General features: G+C 41.7%; 1 long non-coding RNA gene across 1 annotated transcript; it reads right to left on the bottom strand.

Moving 5' to 3' along the window:
- Positions 1 to 20,891: 20,891 nt before the first annotated feature.
- On the bottom strand, positions 20,892 to 21,499 carry LOC122489951. Its single transcript, XR_006299050.1, has 2 exons — positions 21,384 to 21,499; positions 20,892 to 21,231 (listed from the first exon to the last, which is right to left on the bottom strand). It is a non-coding gene; the product is annotated as an uncharacterized LOC122489951 (long non-coding RNA).
- Positions 21,500 to 21,824: the final 325 nt, after the last annotated feature.

A 21,824-nucleotide genomic window follows, 5' to 3' on the forward strand; every position in this document is an offset into this window, starting at 1 on the left:
GGGACAAGGAGCAGTTCTGTGCTTAAAGGGATCTTGCAGATTTGCATAACGGAAGATGTTTATCCCTGTTTATGGCATATCCCTTCTCCCTTTATATTTCCCATGGTTGATGTTACTTTTTATAGCATATCTGCCTGTTTGAGAAGCAGAGTGCGAGTTCCATGCCTTGGAAAGCAAAGAGGAAGGGACAGAAACCTTCAGTAACACTATCTGCTGGAGGGTGTCTGGCTTTAGGAATTTACAAAGAAGATGAAGTGTGTGTGTGTGTGTGTGTGTGTGTGTGTGTGTGTATTCACTGAAACACATATATATGGTATATATGATGTGGGAGCTTTTCAAATGGATAACTTAAATGAAAGAATCAAAAGCTCTTCTTTATATACACTTGCAACTTCTTTAGTATATTGCATACATTGTCAAATTAATATCAATTATTAATAATTAGATTCAAACTTATATTCTAATGTCATTTTTTGTGGAATAGTAAATTGGGAGGATCCCACTGTCTTTGAGTTTTAAACATACCTATGGAAAATACCAAAATTCCTGTGATGTACTTTTACTTTTATCATTGCCATTATGATTTTAGTAAGAAAAGAAAGGAAACTTCCAAGGAGAGTTTAATTTTAAAGAGGATGCAGGGTATCTTTTAGAAAGATTTTCTTAATCATCTGGATTAATCCCGACTTTCAACTCCAGATAAGAAATAGGATATCCCATAAGGAGGATTTGCAGCATGTAGGGAATTTTTTGCCAACCAGGAAAGGCTCCCAGGGTCTCAGTTATTAAAGTTAAATTTATTGGTGATTATGTCTATTTCCTGTATAAATGAAACTTCAAAACAAACACTTGAAAAAGCCAAAAGAAGTCAACTAAATGGCATGGTTTTTACAAGTATAAAAGAAGTGGACATTTTCAAAGGGCCTCACGGCTTGGCAGATTGAATAAAATGAATGTGAGAGCTTACTGTTAACCCCCAACAAATGCTGACACAGTTGTAGCCCACCCCCCCACCCCCACACACTGTTCACAAGAAATAATAGACAAACTGCCCAGAGATACACAGCTTTAATCCCATCAAGGGGCTCTTGTGACATTGTAAACCAAGTAACTAGAGTTTGAGTAGATGAGGCTGTCCCTAGACCTTCTGGATGGGATTAATTCCATGTAATTCTCTACAGCCTTTTCTAATTGGTTAAGATGTGTGAGATGCCATGCGTAATGGAATCACTTAGCCATCTGCCTCTCACACAGGCCACTTCAAATGGGGGAAAAAAATTATTGTGAGAAGCCAGCAATTGACTCTATCTTGTAGGAATATAGTACTTACTCTTCAGCCAGACATTATGACAAATCAAAACAATGAACACGAATGTTGCTGCACCAGCAATGCCAACCTTGGTAGAAGGCGCAATTGTATTGTAAATGAGCCTGGATGCTGCAGAGCCAGGTGTCTCAATCTGCATGTGGAGTTTTACGTTTTGGTAAATACCAAGTAAATACCAAGCCTTGTGCCAGTACACACACTGGTTTTGTATAAAACAGATCTTCGAGAAGTTAAGCTGTAACAAAAATAACATACATCAGATGGAACACTTGCCCAGCACTTGTCTGTACTTGTCATCCACTAAAATACTTCACTCATTTGGCAAAGTTAGAAAATAATAAAATCATCAATATACGATGAAGGTCACACAATTAGTCCGTTAGTTGAACTTTTTTTATTTTTCACCTTGTTTGTTACAGTGCTATATAAATACAACCTGAACCCACAAGCCATTATAATCGTAAACACAAGCAAAAGCATGTTCCAGTAGTACACAATGACCATGGGCCCACTTAAGGCTTGTTCCTTATTAAGCTGGATACATCTAAATGAACACTGGACACCTATATGCAGTTGAGACCGGGCATGTATCCATGAGCCTCTAAATCAGTGATTTTACACATATGTGTTTGTAATGCCCAGAGACCTCAACACAATCTTGGTGGCTTGGGAGACATGCCCATAGAGATCTACACTTTTGAGAGAGCTAAGTGAAGTTAATTATTTGAGTGCTTGTATTCATTAGCTGTGATGATTGGAAAAGGTGTGGGAGAAAGTGTGGTTTTCTTGGTAAATAGGATTGGAGGTTACAAAAAAAAATAAGAGTACATAATAAGACAAGGTGTTAAAGCAGGCTTAATTTTTGTAGTCAACTATAAGGGACATCGTTATTCGTAAAAATTAGACTTCTCTAATGAATATATTTAAGAGCAATATATTTTTCAGGTATGTTACTTGAGCCACCTCCATCTGAATTATTCAGTGTCCTTATTAAAAATGACCCCCAATACCTTTTTCACCTGCCATCCTCTTTGCCTGATTGACTCCAAGTAATCCTTGTTGTTACATGCTGGACTTTCCCCTAAACTCATAACTGCTTTAGGATGAGGGTTGTGCTTCATTGATATCTCCAGAGCTTAGCACAAAGAGATATCCATGTTGAATAAATCAATGCTGATTTTAAGAAAGTGGAATTTCATACGATTTCACAACTAAGTCTGAAGTAGTTAATATCAGGTGTTCGTGTCAGATGGGTCTGAGAATAATATGCTGCTGTAGGGCCTGAGCACCTGAGCCAATGCCCACACCCTATTCATAGACAAGAGAAAGGAAGCAAACGTGTATCAGGCACTAAGTGCTAGGAATGATGATGGCTCCCTCAAAGAGTGTGTCATGTGAGCCTCACAATCCCAGTAGGAGGAAGAAATTGCCACACATTATAGAGCTAAGGTAGTAGAAGCTCAAGGAGGTTAGGCTACATATTCAATTTCTCAGAGCTACAAAGTAGCCAAAGAAGGACTGACTACACCCCAAGGATCCTCTGTCCATTGTTGCAAGTTGGGTTCAAGTGGATTTCACCCACACCTAAAATATCTGATTTATCTTGGACCTCCCCCTGCTAGAAAACAAGAAAATTCTCAACTCAGGACAGTTGATTCTACACTCCATCTCCTGGGTTTTATAATTAGGTCAAGCAGATTTTCAAAAGTAGTTATTTCCAAAGCATCACCTTAGGGCGGATGGGAAGAGACCCCCTTACTCCCTGGCTCTCATTCATCCCACCTACTTGCAGCTGGGCTCCAACCAGGATACCAAAGGGCCACAGGGTCACCCCAGAGTTCTAAGCTTCAGGCAGATGGCTCCTCAAGTGTAAGACAGAACCTAGATCTGCACACAGACTGGAGTTTATGGTCAAGGGTCTATTGCTCTGTAAGGGAACAAAGAAACCATTAAAGCAGCCCTGGGCCATTTTCCAAGAGATTTGGAGGGGGGAGAAAAAGTTAGTGGTTATAAGCAGAAGAAAAGTAAAATTTATATTTTCTAGAGATTTATGTATGTGTGAAATATATATGTATACATGTATGAATGTTTAATTCCAGGGACCCAATACAGAACAAAAGAAAGTCTCTTTGAAATAGGTTTCCTTTTCTTGTTTAAAACTCCCTGTTTGATGAGCATGTTATTTAATAATCCATTTATAGTTGACACGTGTGCTGCTATTTGAGCAGTCTTAACATATTCATGGTTAAGATCCTTCAGGGTCCAAAACAGAAAAGCACCACAGCAGCCCAGAAAATGCAAACTCATCTCATTTCCTTAACAAGTGGTCTTTCAGGTAAGATCACACTTAAAGAAATGCCATTACAAGAAAAGAAGAAAAGAATAGAGAAAAGTTTTTATATTTGTTTTAGATTACATCTTTTCCCTTACCTTATGAAAATAAAAGTATTTTAAAAGAATTCTAGTTATAAGAGGAAGCAGCTTCAACCTGAATTAATATTGGCAATTGGCAATGTCTCTTGAATTATTCCTAAGTGTTTCTTTAAAAATTAGGATTTTTTTCTTTTTGCTTTTTTTCTTCATATTTTAGCCCTCAGGAAGTAAGTACTTCTATGGTTCAACTTTCTCGTTTTCAGGAACATATGTATACCAAAATATGTGACTCACTCCACTTACCAATTTTTCCCCACATTTTCTTTCTTTTTATTATACATGCTTTTTTTAAAGCTTTCCAACTATATTTACATAACATTTAGGGGAGCAGCAGGCAATTGTAGGGTATGGGGAAATATACCAAATTTTGTAGTGTATTAACAGGGATTTCCTCTGCCAAAAAAACTCTGACACCATTCATTGGTGTGTTGTTGGCTCAAGTGAGCAAGACAGATGGATCCGCCCTTTCACCTCAAAGGAGAAATTTTTTTTGGATTAATAAACAACTGACCTATAAGAAGCACTTTTCCATCCCTAACAATCCACCATCCTCTATAAAATTCACAGTCTCCTTGCAAAAACCAGCTTCAGTGTCATAGAAGCATTCTAAACCACAGTGTTTTCCTAATCCAGCATTGCTCACCAAAATCAGGGCTTATGGAGATATTTTTGGTAAACTTTGTCTGCCTCCATCCTAAGAAGGCTATATTAAACAACACGCAGAATTGCCCAAGGAACAAAACCCCTGGCGGGGCCATGGGATTGTGTCCAGGTCAAGCATGCAGTACTGGCTTTCCCTTACTCATCTCCTCACCTCAGAGAGGAGGTGCCTGTATCCATCATAAGTGGACGTGGCAATGTCCCTCTTCCTTGCATTGACTATAGAACTGACAAATTCCCCCCCAGTTCCCTCTGCCTGGAATGCTTTTCTTTCACTTCAGTCATGCTGCTGCCCAAATGTCATTCAGTTACCAGAAGGCCTTCCCTGACCACCCTATGTAGGTTAACCCACCACCACCATCTCTCTCAACATCTTACCCTGCATGAATCTGCCTCCTAACCCTGACTCACTACATTTATTTGTTGGCTGCTTCTCCCCAGTTAGAATATCAGCTCCTTGGGGACAGGACTCTGAGTTTTTTGTTTGGTACCGCACTCCTAAGGCCTGGAACGATGCCAGGACATTATTAAATTATAAATAAAAATTATTTTAAATATAAATTAATTATATATTATAAATTATAATTAAATCACAAATTTAAAAAGACACCTCCCTGAGATATTTGTCTTATGAACCAACCAATGATGGTAAGACATCTTGCCTAGAGTTTCAGAAAGGTTTCTGGCCATTTTTTGACTTTTCATGGTGTAGTGCCCTCATTTTTGTGTGTGGCCCAGAGGCAAGGTGTTACACCACAGGACCTGGGGACCTTCCTTCAGGCTGTGGAAAAGTCTAGGGTTGGTAAGTGGTGGGTTTTCCCCATAGACTGTGGCCTGATCACAGTTTAAGGTCTTAGTCTGCATTCAAAGACTTCTATAGAATAGCCTTCCACTGTTTTCCAGCCTTCCCTCTTGGGGTAAACATATACAGTCTTATCCACAGTGAGCTATTTTCTACCAGATGTGCTCACCCCACCACTGTGCCCTATTAATGATATTTTATTTGCCCCCAAACTGTTCTTTCTACCATTCCCAGCCTCCTTGGCACTTCTTGCCATCACCACACACCTCAATTTCATCTCATCCACACTCAAAGCCTTGTCTAGGAATCGTGCCTTCCCGGAGGCTCTTCTTCACATGCCCACCATCACTATCACTGCCATTGCTCTGGCTGGAAGAAGCCACTTCCTCTCTGCTCTCACTGATTTAGATCCACATCTCCCTGATTGTGCAATAACAATCTTTACTGTGTATTGGGAGGCTTTGATTGTGTTTATTGTTGTTTGCTTGTTTGTTTGTTTTTTGTATGAGTCTTAGCTTTGCAAATTAGGCTAAGAAGGAGTTCCCCTTGTTTTTATTAATCTGCCTCTGCCCACTTCAAATGTGCAAAGCATTCCTAGTCCACAGTGATTATCAACTGCAGAGCACAAATCCTGAGGTGGGGACAGTGAGTGTCTGAGTCTATTGTGGGGAAGAATATATCCAGGCTGAAAGAGTGCCCCACCTCTTGCTATGCAAATCCACAATTTCCAACGTTCCAAATAACCTCTCCAACACATGAGATTTGCCATATTAGACTGGAAGCAGCATGTGTATTATTCACCATTGCATCTCCTACACTGTCTAGCACAATGCCTTGAACTTTTTTTTAATGTTTATTTATTTTTGAGAAAGAGAGAGAGAGAGAGAGGAGAGAGAGAGAAAGTAGGGGAAGAGCAGAGGGAGAAAGGAGAGGGAGACAAAGAATCTGAAGCAGGCTCCAGGCTCTGAGATGTCAGCACAGAGCCTGACACGGGCTCGAACTCACAGACTGCTAGATCAAGACCTGAGCCGAAGTTGGTTGCTCAATCGACTGAGCCACCCAGGTGCCTCACAATGCCTTGAACTTATTGCGTGCAGGAAAAAAATGCCTGGGGAATGAATGAATGCACTCCGGGAAAATCTTTCTGTTCCCTTGTAGTTAGCACCTCCTTGATCCCAGGTTTAAAGCACACATCCTTAAGGCAGGTTATAAAACATCTTCATCTTTAATCCTTATCCCCCTGCACAGCCCCCACACCCTCTGACCGAGCATTTATCTCAGGGCACAAAATGCCATTTGCGTGCTGATCAAAGGCTGTGGGAATGGGGGCATGAGCAGAATGGCAGCTGCACTCAGATCCTGCCCACACCCTTCCTGTTTGCGGCAGCCCACCCCAGGGGCTATTATGTTTGCAGAAGGCTAAACCCAGCCCCTCCTTCCCTGGTCCTTACAGACACTCTGTGGGGCTGAAGTGGCAGCCCCTTGCTCATGGAGCCTGTTTTCAGCATTTCATTGTCCCTATGCAAGGCGCAGATAGCAGCCCAGACGCTCCTTTCCCCTTTCCTGGGACACTGATAAGGCAATGAAAACAGTTCTCTATTTTCCTGCACAAAAGCTAACTTAGAAGAATGGGGTGGAGCATAAGTGATAACCAGCCAGAATTTGTTGCTTTGTGAAAAGAAATGTGGCAGGGAGGGACAAGGGAAGACTGAAAGCTTTGAGTTTCTGCTCTGGGTTGTAAAAGTCAGCCACCATTCAACAACAATGTCCCCTTTCCAGCCTTATAGCCTCATTTCACTTCTGTAATGGAAAACGCTGCCCTCAGGTCAGAGGACCACAAGTGTCTCCTCCTGAGGGTGGCTGGGCCACCTGGGAGGCTCTCATGTGACCCACTTAACCACAGTGTAGCTTAGGGGTTGGAATTAAGGGAGAGGGGAGAAGACAAGAATGCCTTCCTGTACATTTAACCCATTCCAACCGAATTTCTTACCCTTTTGAACCCACCAGCTTGGTCAATTTCAGCTCAAGATGTGTGTGTTTGTGTTTGTGTGTGTGTGTGTGTGTGTGTGTGTGTGTGTGTGTTTATGTGGGGAACTTCATCAACTCCACATGATCTTGGTTTATCCCAAGTGTCTCTGGTCAGGGACTCTTTAAATAAACAACACAGCCTGGAGTTTCCAAGTTATTTTGCAAGAGAAATCCTTCAAAGATGTAGTTGGTGTTTGGTGACCATGGAGGCAAAGAAATGCCATAAAGAAAAAGAAGATTACTATTTCCATCTGGAACTGAAGAAAAAAAAAAACTGAAATTAAGGAGAGAAATGAGATTTTACCAAAATGTTTCCTGGTGGGAGCTCACTGCCCTGAGGCAGGCACTGGTATCCCTCTGCCACCACTTGCTCTGGAACGTGGTGTAATTAACAGAAACTGCAGTCCTCCTTTTGTTTATCAGAAAAATAAGGTAGTTTCCCTGAGGCCAATTCAAGGAAATTAATTGGTCTGGGGTAGAGTCCCAATGTTGCCATTGTTTTTGAAAGCAACCAAGATGGTTCTAACGCACAATCAGGGTAGAAAATCGGTTAACAAGACAATCTCTAAGGCATCTGCTGGTTCTAAAATGTTACAGTTCCATAGTTCAGGGTCCAAGTTTCTCCATTTTTTTTTTATAATTTAGATGTAATTGACATACAATGAATTAGATTCAAGTGTACAACATAATGATTCAATATTTGTGTATATCACAAAAATAATCACAGTAAGTCTGGTTAACATCCATCTCTGTTAATCTTTCTCTCATTTACCTAAAGACTTGATTCACAGCTCCTTACTAGCCTCCACGTCATTCTGAAATTGATGGAGAAAGAAATTCAGCAAGTGGCCAACTGTTACTTTTCCCACTCTGCGACATAAATGCAGGTAATTGAGCGTTGCTCAACACCTAGGGACCAACTTTCACAAGGTGTGTAAGTTTGGAGGGCTCTGGGAGGATTAAAGCAGGTGCATATTCATGAGCTGAACCTACCCAAGAAAAATAAAGAACTCCACTGAAATAGCAGCCATGAGGAGAAGAGAACACAGCAGTCAAACAACCCTACTAGGCAGTTTAGACTCTTACTCATTTTCATCGTGAACAAGGCTGTATGGAGCCAATGCAATCCCATTAGTCACTGACTGGGATGTACCTCTTTCACTTTCTTTGAGAAAACACTTGATTATTTTTACAAATCTCACTCTCTGCTTCCTAAATAGCAATATAAATCATTCTTATTGTCTCTCTGTTCCCTTTTCTGCCTCCTTGCATCAAACTCCCTAAAATGAGTTTCCGGAATCTATAGTCCTGTTTTAACTCCAGACTTGCTCATCTTCCCCCTAGGGAGGCTGTTCCTCCAGTGAGTTGTGTTGGAGGGTGTGGGGAGGGTCTTGGTGACAACTGCCTAAGGCATGACCAGCAAATCTCAAGTGATTTTAAAATCAAGTGTGCAGCTGCATAAATACAAAAGGAACAGGCAGCATAAAATTAAGTAAAATGCCAAATATCTCATACAAATGGAATAGTTACACAATAATGCAAAAAATAAATATGATTATGTTAACTTAGATCTTTAGAATAAAATCTCAGGAATTGGAAACGATTCTATTAGCCATATAGGCCAATTCCCAAAGGATGCTCTCTTCAGCATCCTCAGCGTACAGCCATCGGGGATCTGACCAAACATCCAGCGATGGGCTTTACTCTCTCACAAGGCCTCCCATTCCAGTTTGAATCCATTTTAATTAAAATCCAGCTGAAGTCAAATATTCAATTAGAAGCACTGAGAGTAATAGCACAGCTCTAAAGTAAACATCAGCTCATGGATAAAAGGAAAAGCACAAATTGGGAAGTTTGTAGAGTAGAATGGGTAGCAATGGTCTGAGATGTTTATTTATAATTTTCCCTTAGAATCACTTTTTTTTTTGAGAGTGAGAATGTGTGTGAGTGGGGTAGGACAGAGGGGGGAGAGTGAGAGAGAGAAAGAGAGAATCTTAAACAGGCTCTATGCTCAGTGTGGAGCCCCAGGATCATGGCCTGAGCCAAAATCAAGAGCCCAATGCTCAACCCATGGAGTCACTCAGGTGCTCCCCCCCTTAGAATCACTTCTAAGTTACACATTCACATGGCCTTTGCATGTCCCCATCCAGAGAATGAATATTTTCATTCAGCAGCTTCTGCTGTTAGATAAAAAAAAAATTATGGAAATAAAATATTTTGAAGTAAAAAAAAATTGATGCAAACCTCTTGTTAAAGTGAGATTTTTTTTAAATAAGGAATTTGTTTTTTGAAGCTCCAACTATTTGGTAAAAATTATCTCCTCTTTGTATTCTAGTTATTTAAATGTTGTGGGTAAGTTGGAAGTATCATAATTATCTCAGTTCCTCTCAAATTCTGTAGGAAAACTGATGTAAATATGTATAGTGATTATACAAATACCACTGAGTATCCATTCAGATCTGATCCTTAAAAACAAAGTTTTAACCAAGATACTCTAAATAAGTAATGTAGATGAAGAAAGATGAAGACTAATTGAGGGGATAAAATTTGCTCTCTGGGATTAATTCCAGATTTAAATGCATGGATTTTATTCCTTCAACCAGAAAATCTCGCTTTTTTGGCTTGTTGTATTAATCAAGATAAAGATATCCCATCACATATTGTGTTCCGTATAAACCCAATACAGGTGTATTTTCAAGTGCAATTGGTCCATGTACTACTCTGAAATGATGATACTTTCTGAGATATTAAAGAAATCATAATAATAATAGCAAACATTTATTGAGCACTCACTAGGAGCCTGGGACTATAATGGAGCCTTACATACATCATCTGATTTAAAGAAACGGTCATGATTTGCTTTATCTGAAACCACTTCCCAGGTACTAGAAAATTAAATGAGTGTCCACCCAGCCTTTCCAGAAGCATCTCATTTACATGGCACTTTAAACTTCCATATCTATAATCTCTTTAGAATCGGTAGATATATGGAGTAATAGAACTAACAATAGAAGCTAACTGTTACTCTGTCTTCTACCTTTCTTTATAAAATGAGAAAAATTTGAAGGTTACTTGCAAGTTTCTTTCTAGTTTCAAAATCCCTGTATGTCTTAGCCCAAGACTAAGAGGTAATCAGCTTTATCAGCTTTCAGAGCATTTTGAAAACAGTGCTGTGTTCATTAGCTTATTGTCAAATCTAGACCCACCTCTACCTTCACATGTCTGGAGACGACAGGTCCAAATTTTAGAAATTCACTTTAATTAAGGGCACCTGGGTGGCTCAGTCAGTTAAGCGTCCGACTTCAGCTCAGGTCATGATCTCACGGTTCGTGGTTCAAGTCCTGTGTCGGGCTCTGTGCTGACAGCTTGGAGCCTGAAGCTGCTTCGGATTCTGTGACTCCCTCTCTCTCTGCCCCTCCCCTACTCGTGTTCTGTCTCTCTCACTCTCAAAAATAAACATTAAAAAAAATAAAAAAATAAAAAAAGAAATTCACTTTAATTCAACCAAACTTGCATTGTTGTGCATGGGCTGGGAGTTTGAGAGATAAATGAACTAACGTTCCTAAGAATCCTAAGTATCTTTTGGAAAGATGCAAGAAAGAGATAATTCCAATGGAGAGAAACTGAGACATCATCAATAAGTCCAGTAAATATGAGCAGAATTTCCAGGGGCTGGTTTTTAGCATGATGAAGGAATTAACTTTTTGCAGGGCTGAATTCTGTGGGCAAGTTCTATCCTATGGGGAACCATATCCTGATGGGGAAGCTTCGTTTATTTGTTTGCTTTGCATTACTCCAAGGTGTCTGTCCAGTGCTCAGCTCAGAGACAAGATTCAATGTATTTTGTGAACTTTTCTTTTTTAATGACTGAATGCGTAAATTAGAAACTTCTAAAAAATCAATAGTGTTATAAATGTATCTATTCACCTGCTCAACAAATAGTTATTGCAAATAACTCTGGACACAGTCCCTGCCCACTTGAAGTTTATAATTCAATGAGAGGGACGTACATTGGTTAACTAATCACACAAGTACTTTGTGCCTGCAGTGGTGGTTTTTCCCCTCCACCCTAGGATCACTCCCCTCTGTCTCACACCTGCCTTCAAGTCATCCAGTTGACCACTGTTCCTTGACCTGAGGGCCCCTTCCTACTCTACCATGAGCCATGGGCCATGACTTAATGTGGCTGCTATTTATTGAGAATCCCTGTAAAATTCTCTTCCCTGCCAAGGGCTCATGAGGAAGACAGAAGTGTATGAGGCAGGCCTCACCTCCATTTACTGCCTCATTTCTTCGTTTCTTCGTAACTTCACCACACCAAGATGTGGGGGCACGTAGATGTCACTGAATAACTGGATGTCAAACTAAATGCTAAATGTGACTTCATAGCTCAAGGGGAGATGAGCCCCAAAGCGAAGCCCTCTCTAAGGGGGTAAACTTTTTCTGAAACACATCCTCCTGGTCTCTGAGAGTACCTCTTCAAGTCTCCATGTACCTTTTAGGAAACTTCAGCTCAGATGGGCATAGATTTTTTAAAATTATTATTTTATTAATATTTAGAAAACTAGCAATAGTCACACAAAAAATAGTGCACATAAAAATGTATTGTCTTATTCATGGTGGCTTAGGAGAGAGGGCAGTGGAGATTATAGGACAGCTCTAGCCATTACCATCCCCCAAGCAACCCTTGGAGCTGCCTCTGGCTGAATCGTTTCCACTGGGGCTGGGGGATGGGAGGGGGACACCTTCCAAAAATAATTCCACAGAGGAATATTAGAAATGGCAGCATTCTCCAGACAGTGGTCCTATTCCTAAATGCTACCCTCAAAATAGTTAGGGAGTAGGCAGAAGGCATTTCCTATTGCTCTGTCAGAATACTCCCTGGCCCCTTTCTGGAAGAAAGTTGTAGAAAAAAAGAGCAAGTAGAATCTGCAAGTGGCCAAGAGGTGTCATCAGGGAGGAGCCAGCATGAGAAGCCCCAGAACAGGAAGATTCTACCTGCGAGCAAGAGTACAGGCAAGGATTCAATTAACTTCATGTCCCATGCCTTTCCTGGGCACCTACTAAGCTTGGGCACTGTGCAGAGGTCACGGATCACAGCGCTGTGCAAGCAACAAGGGATGATAAGGGAGCACACAGGATCTGTTATAAGGATGCCTACCAGGCATTATGGGAATGGAGATGCAGGAGCAACTGAGGCAGGGATCCATCCCAGAGCAACCAGTTCTTTAACCAGGAAGGACAAAGCAAGGGTGCAGCATCAGTTAGAGAGGCCGGGACTTCCATCTTTTAGCAGAAGAGAGCTAGTGAGCGGGCTTTTCCAGAGAGTAGTCCTCATCCCAAGGCAGGAGCTATGCTCACAGCTGTGAATATTCCCCCACTGTGTTGTGTGGGAGGGCAGAGGGAGGGCGGGGACAGAGGGATGAGGCAGCCTGCTCCTGACTCCCACAGGGACAGGGTGAGCCCTTCACCAAGACTCTAAAGCCCAGAGGTCAGTATTTTCTTAGGTTTCTTTCTTGGCCCCTCTACTGCCTCAGACTTCAGGAGCCCCTGTAGACTTGGTCACCAAGGTGCCACAGGCGCCAAGGTCCCTGGCTCCACTGCTCTGGCAGAGGCCCTGCCCTGACCACATTCTCCCCGGGGCCCAGTGGCTGCTTTCTCCGGTTTTACCTTTGTTTTGCTAGTCTGTTCCTCCCTGGGCTTGTTTGTGTAAGAAAACCTCTCTCCCTGTTTCCTGTGTCTCTGTCATTTCCTCCCATTGCCATTCTCCACCATGGCACTGAGGCCCATTGTTTTTCTTTCTAACCACATTCTAGTCCCTGGGAATGGACAGTAGGTACGGGACAATGTGGAGGAAGGCAGGTCTGCCTGGGCTGTTTCAGAACCACTCTCAAGCACCACAATATCACAGTAAACTGGCGGGAGTGGTGTTCGATTGTCAGCGAGGGAAGGAAGAAACTCAATATCAGGAGACAGCTTCTTGCCAATTAATCCTTAGACACTGTCCAAATGGAGGCAAAGGCAAGTTCCCAGGGGTGAAGACCAGAGATGTCTGATAGCGCTGATAACCATCTTTGGGAAAGGAAGCTATGACTGTCCCATTTGCTTTCAGGTTTTCTGACATGTTCTTACTGCTTTTAAATTAACTAGAAAATCAACTGAGACTTATTTAAAAGGGGAGCTGAACAGAGGTCTGAAACCAGGAGCAGGACACATGGATGCCCAGTGAAATGCACTTAGGGATGGATTTCTTTGTGGTTCTATTCAGTGCTCTGACCTGTTATCCCTTTTGATCAGCCCACTATTCAGGCAGCCTGCATTGTAGTGTAAGGTAAACGACTTGGTGTTTTCTTGGCAGAGCTTGAATCAAACAGGTTCTCACAGGAGCTCAGATCCTGAGTTGTTTTCCTGAGCCCAGGGAGAGACAACTGTAAAAGTAGCTGGCCTGGAGAAAGAGGAATGTGATGCTTTTTATTTACCATTGAAATGTTCAATGCCTGTGTATGTGTTGATTTCCAAATACAAATGGGAGGAACACCGAGGTCCATATCCCATTAATGACTAAGTGTCACGTTGGCTTAGTTGGGGAACACTGCCTTAGTTTTGAAAACCAAAGCTTTTTTTTTTTTTTAGTGAAATTTCAACAAAGTGAACTGAGCAAGATTTGATATAGGATTTCAGCTTGGTTTTCCTAAGAGAAGTATTGAAAAGCACATTTATTTTGTTGACTATCACCTAGCAGAAGTTTGTGGTTCTATTTTGGTAGTATTTGTTTCATAAAACTTTCATGGTTTTTGCCAGCTTCTTTTATTACACTGTTCCCATCAGTTATGACACTGAGACTCCCTCATCAAAGAGGTTTTGTTTATTTCAAGTTTTAAAGGACAACATGGTTGCCAGAAACATGTTAAACCTCCAGGTTTCTGTTCGAACAGTAGACAGTTATACAGCACAAAGGTATCAAATTCCCTTATTCCAAATAAAGTTTGTTGTTTTTCATTAAAGGATTTAAGCATGCACTATGCCACACATGTGCTGCAAAGCTGCTTGGGAGACAATTTTAATATCAACCAGTCTTGGGGTGCCTGGGTGGCTCAGTTGGTTGAGCGTTGGACTTTGGCTCAGGTCATGATCTCATGGTTCCTGGGTTTGAGCCCTGCATCCAGCTCTGTGTTCATAGCTCAGAGCCAGGAGCCTGCTTCAGATTCTCTGTCTCCCTCTCTTTCTGCCCCTCCCCCACTCACGCTCTGTCTCTCAAAAATAAATAAACATTTAAAATAAATAAATAAATAATATCGACCAGTCTCTGGGTGCTTAAGTGGCTCAGTAGTTTGAGCATCCAACTTCAGCTCAGGTCATGATCCCAGGGTCATGAGATCAAGCCCCATGTCTGGCTCCACACTGAAGGTGGAGCCTGCTTGGGATTCTGTGTCTCCCTCTCTCTCTGCCCCTCCCCCACTCGCACTCTGTCTGTCTTTCTCAGAATAAATAAATAAACTTAAAAAAGTTTTTTAAATATAACAAAATAAACGCTCAAGCATATTGAAATATTTAAGGATGAGATGCAATGATTTTTGAGTTGTGCTTCGAAATAAAAGGAAAGATGGTTGGTGGAGTTTATATGAAGCTCGACCAATGAGGACTTAGAAATGTCTGTGGGCGACGAGTAAAAGAGGGTTCATCACAGCAATCTGTCTCTTTTACATGCTTCAACTTATCTATGCTTCAACTAAACTAACAATTGGCAAAAAAACAAACAAACAAAAAAAGAACAATGGGAGTCAAAAATATTTTTTTTCTAAAGAGAGTTAACTGGTATTATTTCTTCATTTAAATTCTCTAATCAAGTAACACTTTAGTGTTACTCTCTGTGTTACAGAGAGTTCAGTGTTACACTCTGATGCTGTCTTCTTACAGGGATCAGATGTATTAAAACTGTTGGAAAGCCAGAAATCTGAGCAGGTCCATCATTTTTCAGATGTCCAATTAAAGAAATACAAATTACATGACTGCATGCAAATTACTTGATATTATTAACTCAGAATTCACTTATTCCCTAGAATAAAATTTATAGGGAAAATCTGAGAAAAAACAATACTGGTGAATAAATCTGAGGAATGAGCTTTTTCCATCTCTGGCTCTAGAACAAGCAAATATAGACAAGCTTTGCCAGGAGTGTTCCATCATGGGCTTCAGTGGATGGAGGTCCATTTATGAAAAGGGAAAGCTTCTTTATTTTTTTTTAACGTTTATTTATTTTTGAGACAGAGAGAGACACAGCATGAATGGGGGAGGGGCAGAGAGAGAGGGAGACACAGAATCGGAAGCAGGCTCCAGGCTCTGAGCCATCACCCCAGAGCCCGATGCGGGGCTCGAACTCGCGGACCGCGAGATGGTGACCTGAGCTGAAGTCGGACGCTTAACCGACTGAGCCACCCAGGCGCCCCGGGAAAGCTTCTTTAGCATGTGAATGAAGAAGAGTCATTTTACTTCCAGAGACAATTCTTGATCTATGTAAATCTGTATTTTCTGGGACTGCATCTCAGACTCTTGTCAGTGTTCCTTCTCTGTACTGCTGAGAACAAAGTCTTAAGAATCAAGATTTTTCCATTGCGGCTTTGCCAATCGGATATTACAACATTTCCTTCCTAGGATATTTTATTTTTCTTTTATCTATTTTACCCAAATTACATTTATGTACACATATTCAAAGAATGCACTAAACAATAAATCATTGAGATAATTTTCTCATTTCAAGGTGTCCCTTGAAAGATTCTATGGCCAGCAAGTAGACCACATAGGCAAAAGTGAGTTAGGATCCTGGCCCAGAGGCAGTTAATCAATTATAATATGTGATCCAGATGAGAAGCAGATAACATGGCTCAATATTTTTGTAACTAAACCTGTATGGTATTTAGAGTTTGCCCTCCCAGAGGAGATTCAACAATGGGCCCTCAGCCTTGCATGGGGAAAGACCTCACTTTGGTGTACACTGTATTTATATTTTGGGCCATTAGAGACACAAGCTGTCCACTAAACTAGCCGAAATAGAAAAAAAAAAAAAAATCCCTGCCTCTGTGTGGGTTAAATAAAGACCACAAGTTGCAGCAGTTGGCCTCAAAGAATTGAATAGGCCTCTCCCCAGACACTCATTCTGCTTATCTGGAATCTTAATTCCAGTCTGCACCTTTTGATCAGGCAAGCCCCAGACCATGGACGACTTATCGAAGGGGCTGGAATTTGCACTGTGCCCCATGCACTCCATCTTACTGGCCACTTGTAGGCTGGATTATGGGACTAACACTTCAACACTCACAAGTGGAGGCCTGGGAGTGGCTCCTGGTGTCCATCACAGGCGAGGTGCCACGAGTCAAGTGGGAGGTCAAGCGGAACACGCCAGAAGGCCTCCCACAGCCTCTGTGGCTCTTCCCAGCTCTCCGTGTTAACAGAAACATCCTTCCTCACTACACAGCAACAAGGTTATTTTTCCTTTTGAATGCAGGCATGAAGCTCAGTTTCCCAGTCTTCCTTCTCTGTACATCCTTTCCTTTTCAGGGTGGTCTTATGCTGCTGTCTCACTGACTTCCCATCTCACCCCAGCAGGCAGCCCCCACCTGTGCCACAAGCTGGTGAAGGTCTTGCAATCTTCCCGCCTGCCTGGATTTTCTGTTATCAGCCTCTAGGCCTGCCGGCTCCCAGGGTCCACTTTCAGGGACAGCAATAGCTCCAGGCCTTCAACCCATTTCCATGTTAAGCTGGACAGTTACTAACATTAATTCCTACTCTGCTCACAATCTGATTTTCCCATCATTTGTGCCTCAAACCCTAATTCAGAGTCACCCTTAGCTAAAAATTATAACACCAAGGATACGTAAACCTTTGGTGGCCCCTGTCCCTGACCTGGCCCCTCCATTCCCCATACCCTCACAGGAACTCAGAGAGTAGGAGAGGCCTCTCACTGTGACCCCTCACCTTGTCCTCCCATTCTTGGGTAGTTTCTTCTCTGAAACCTTTTTTTCACCTTTCAGACCATCAAAATCTACTCTCTTTGCATCGCATTTCTTTCTGTCCCATCCCAGTCACTTGTCCCATGAAAAACAAGTTTCAAATACTAATTAACACAAAGATGTTAACAGATAAACAGGGCTACATGTGTGATCGAGTGATGTAAACATAAGAAATGTTTTTATACCAGAATTCTCAAGTACCCTGGGAGACGACTGGCCCAAAAAAAAATTATTTAGTGATGAATTGTCCTTTCCTGTCACTTATTTCCATATAATACAGCCAGCCCTTGCTCTGTAGGGCTGATTCTGATTTGTTTCCCATCAGCTTTCCCCAAAATTGTACATTGTTCACCCTCATTTCAGATGGAACGCATCATTCCAGATCCAGATAGCTGTCAGTGTTGCTTCTGTCCACTCGGGGTGACAGTATGATGTAATGGAAAGAGCCCCAACTTTAGAATCAGGCAGACTTGAATTCCATGCTCAACTCAACCACCTGCTAGCCTGGTGACATTGGCAAGTTATTAAATTCTTTGAGCCCTCAGCTTCCTCATCTGTAAAATGGGAATATATCACTTACTTCCAAGTTGCTGAATAAGGTAAATGAGACAACACACATAGTTGTTTGGTAGTTTGCTTTTAAAGCTAGGTATAACAGTAGTTACTTGAATCACAGCTTTGAACATAAAAGGCATCTGCCTGCAGTAAATATGGGTTAACTTGCTGGTCACTTCTCATTTTCCATTAATAATTGCTTCATTCAACACGGCAGAACTAGCAAAGAGCAGCCTACTTCTTGACTTTAGGTGCTAGAAAACTTAGACACTTAAACCATTTGACAGCCATTTTTTTAGCTTATTCTGGGCTACCTCGTGTGTATCATGAGAAACTTAAAAATAAATGGAAAAGATGGAGAAAGTAAAAAAAAATGTCTTAATATCACTCTTCCTGCTGAAGGCAAAAATTGCCTCCACACTAAAATTTTGAATTTAATGGCTAGTGTAATTTTTAAATAGCATAAACATTGAACTTTCCAACCAGCCCCTTAAAAATATTCATTATGAAGTGATAAGGCTCACTGTAAAAGAAGTCTTCCCAAGTAACAAACCTAAACTTTCCCTGCTTTTTGACAATTCCAGAGGATCCTAAAATATCCATGAGTGTGTGATCTGGTGAAATGTCCTATTTATATGTAAAAGTAGTTATCTAAGCACACCTTGGGAAAAGATAACACTTATTGATTCTTTAAGCATATCAGGAAGGGAAATCTATTTGACTAAAACCTTGACCTATTCTTATACTGGTGATTGCTCTCTCCTCAAAGATCCAGTCTCTCACAATTTAATTTAACAAATTCTTCTTTTAGTCACTTCGTGCTTTTCATGTAAAAGTCAAAACTTGTCCACTTCCTGGGCTGAAAACCCAGATGCCAATACTTTCTTTATTTCACACTGAGTCACTGTTGTAAATCTGAGACAAGTTGGTCAACGTGGTTAGAAAGCTTAAAATAACAAGAAAAAAGGTGGATATTATTTTTTACTCCCAGTCCAGAATTGAGGCTTCAAAGGCTCCCGGAGATTCTGGATGTGCCCAAGGTTGCCTGGTCATTGGTGGCAGACCTGAAACTCAAGCCCAGGTGGATCTGATACCACATTGGTATACTGAGGTCAGAAGCATGGACTGGCCTTGTGGGAGCCAGTCACCTTTTGTCATTCACTTCACCTGACGCCTGGCCAGCTGTCCTTCCAGAGTGTGCTGTTGTCACAAATGGTGCCAGCTGGAAAAGTGAGAGGGAGGGCAATACACACAGCCCTGCTAGAATCAGTGCCAGAGGGTGCACACTCTGGGAATGAGGCAGCAGGGCTGACTTCTGTTTCTCTGTTCTTTCGGAACCCTGGCTCTCTTCACTGTGCTTCAGTTGCGAAAACTAACCTGCAAATTCTTCCCTCCCATGTGCCTTACTAGGCTCCTCTCCAGGATTTATTCACCTTTGGCAAATGTTCATACTTCTTTCCCCTTGCCCAAGACATCCCAGCCATTCTTCCTTTCAAAGATTTTCACGATCCATTCCCTCATTTCTACTCCTGCTGCCTCCAACCTGGTGCTGTGTTTTATAGTTTCATATCCAAGTTCTTGCAACAAGTTCTGAACCGCTTCCCTAGTTCCCAGAACTCCACTCTTACCCACCATCCCAACACAGAAAGATTGAATCACAAACATACCTCCCAGGGTATTTCCTATGGTGGATCCAGATTTATCAGCCTAAACTCCTGCTGGTGTGGTGAAAAGAGCAAAGTGCATAGGGTCAAAAGACCTGGTTCTAGTGCTGGCTCTGGCTGACTCTAGTTCTTTGACTTTGGTTGAGTTACAGAAAAGGTTGAATTGAAAGTCTGAACTAGATTAAGCTGTAATTTGAGTGAAGGTGGGGTCCCAGATTCACACCCAAGTGACCCAATCTGCTACTCATTTTCCCTTAGCCCTATGATCTAAATCTATTCTATGACCTGCCTGTGTCCTGGAATGCTGACCCCTATGGAGAATCACTAGACTCTCCTCCAGCTGTCTTCCTCTCCACCAATGGGAGGGAGGCAGAGATGAGAGCAAGAGAGGAGAGAGAAGCTGGGGTATTTGTTCCCTACTGTCTCCTTCCTACTGGGCAGACTCTCCTACAAAATCCCAGCAGTCACTGGACTCCAGTAACATGATCTTCCCTTGTCGTTTCAGTCCTAATGGTGCTAATTCTTTGAGAGATGCAGTTCTCAAAGTATCGTCCCCAGACCAGCAACATTAGTATCACCTGGGAACTTGTTAGAACATTTGCAGGCCCTGCCTCAGATTTACTGAATGAGAAATTTAGAGGGTGGGATCTAGTCATTTCTATTTTTAACAAGATCTTGGATGATTCTGACACTCAGTAAAGTTTGAGAGTCACTGCCAGAGAGGAGATTGCTATAACTGACCCTAAGTCTCTGGTTCAGTAGGTTAGGTGGTAGGGTCCAACACTGTGCATTTCTAACACAGATGAGGCCTTAGCTGCTCATCGCAAAAGTACAAATTGAAAACCACAGCTCTCTGGGGCACCTGGGTGGCTCAGTTGGATAAGCATCCAACTTTGGCTCAGGTCATGATCTCACAGTTCATGAGTTCAAGCCCCCCATCAGGTTCTGTGCTGACAGCTCAGAGACTGGAGCCTGGAACCTGCCTCGAATTCTCTTTCTCCCTCTCTCTTTGTTCCTCCCCACTCATATTCTGTCTCTCTCTCTCAAAAATAAATTAACATTAAAAAAAATTAACACACACACAAAAGGAAAAAAAAACACAGCTCTAGATCAAAAGCCAAGTGTCTCTTTCTCTTGCTAAGAAAAAGGAAGCTTTCCCTCACTTATAGATCTTCCAGTGAATTCACCCACAGCAGATTCTGTTTGAGGTAATGTCAATTCTCCTCAAAACCTACTCAAATCCCCCCAACACCCAGCACCTCCCCCCCACACACACATGTGCACACACATGCACACACACACTCCCAACAGACTCACTAGGAGAGTTAAATGCCAGTGTGGTTTAGAAGAATTTCAAGATTTGCTCCTGAAGGAAACCCAACTCATTCTAACTAAAGGAGTTATAAAATCTTGCAAACCTTTACAAAGAGTGTATTAATTTGCTAGGGCTTTCATAACAATTACCACAGACTGAATGGCTTAAACAAAACAACTTATTTTCTCACAGTTCTAGAGGTGAAAAGTCCAAGATCGAGGTCTTAGCAGGGCTAATTACATTCTGATGTGTTGGCTTCTAGATGGCCATCTTCTCTCTGTGTCTTTATATAGTCTCTCCTCTGTGCATGTCTGTGTCTTAATCTTCTCTTATTATAAGAATTTCAGTCATATTGGTTTAGGACCCACTCATAAGACTTCATTTTATCTCAGTTATCTCTGTAAATGCCTTATCTCCAAATACAATCGCATTCTGGGGCACTGAGGGTTAGAAATTCAACATATGAATTTGGGGTTGACATGATTCAATCCATAACAAGCAGAATCTTGGGAAACATGGGTAGAAATAGATTGGACCAAGGAAGACAAAATATAGTTGGATAGATTGAATGTATTGATATGAGTGCACTCACCTGAGCCTAACATAGTAGTTCTCAACCTTGACAGCACATTTGGCAGGCACAACCTTCAAAAAATACTGGTGATGTTGGAGTCCAACCCCAAAGATTCTAATTTAATTTTTCTGGGGTATAGCCTGGGCATCAGAAAAAAAATTTTTTTAAGTTTATTTATTTTGAGAAAGAGAGTGTGTGAGAGTCAGGGAGGGGCACAGAGAGAGAGGGTGAGAGAGAATCCCAAGCAGTCTCAGTGCCACCAGTGCAGAGCTCTATATGGAGCTTGAACTCAAGAACTATGAGATCATGACCTGAGCTGAGATCAAGAGTCAGATGCTTAACCAACTGAGCACACAGGTGCCTCAAGGGCATCGGAAAGTTTTTTTAGCTGCCCCAGATAGGTACCAAGGTTGGGAACCCCTGTAAAGTAGTTTCCTTACCCAGTTAATTGGACCAGTA

The sequence above is a fragment of the Prionailurus bengalensis genome, chromosome B2, assembly GCF_016509475.1.
Source record: "Prionailurus bengalensis isolate Pbe53 chromosome B2, Fcat_Pben_1.1_paternal_pri, whole genome shotgun sequence".
NCBI classification, from domain to species: Eukaryota; Metazoa; Chordata; class Mammalia; order Carnivora; family Felidae; genus Prionailurus; species Prionailurus bengalensis.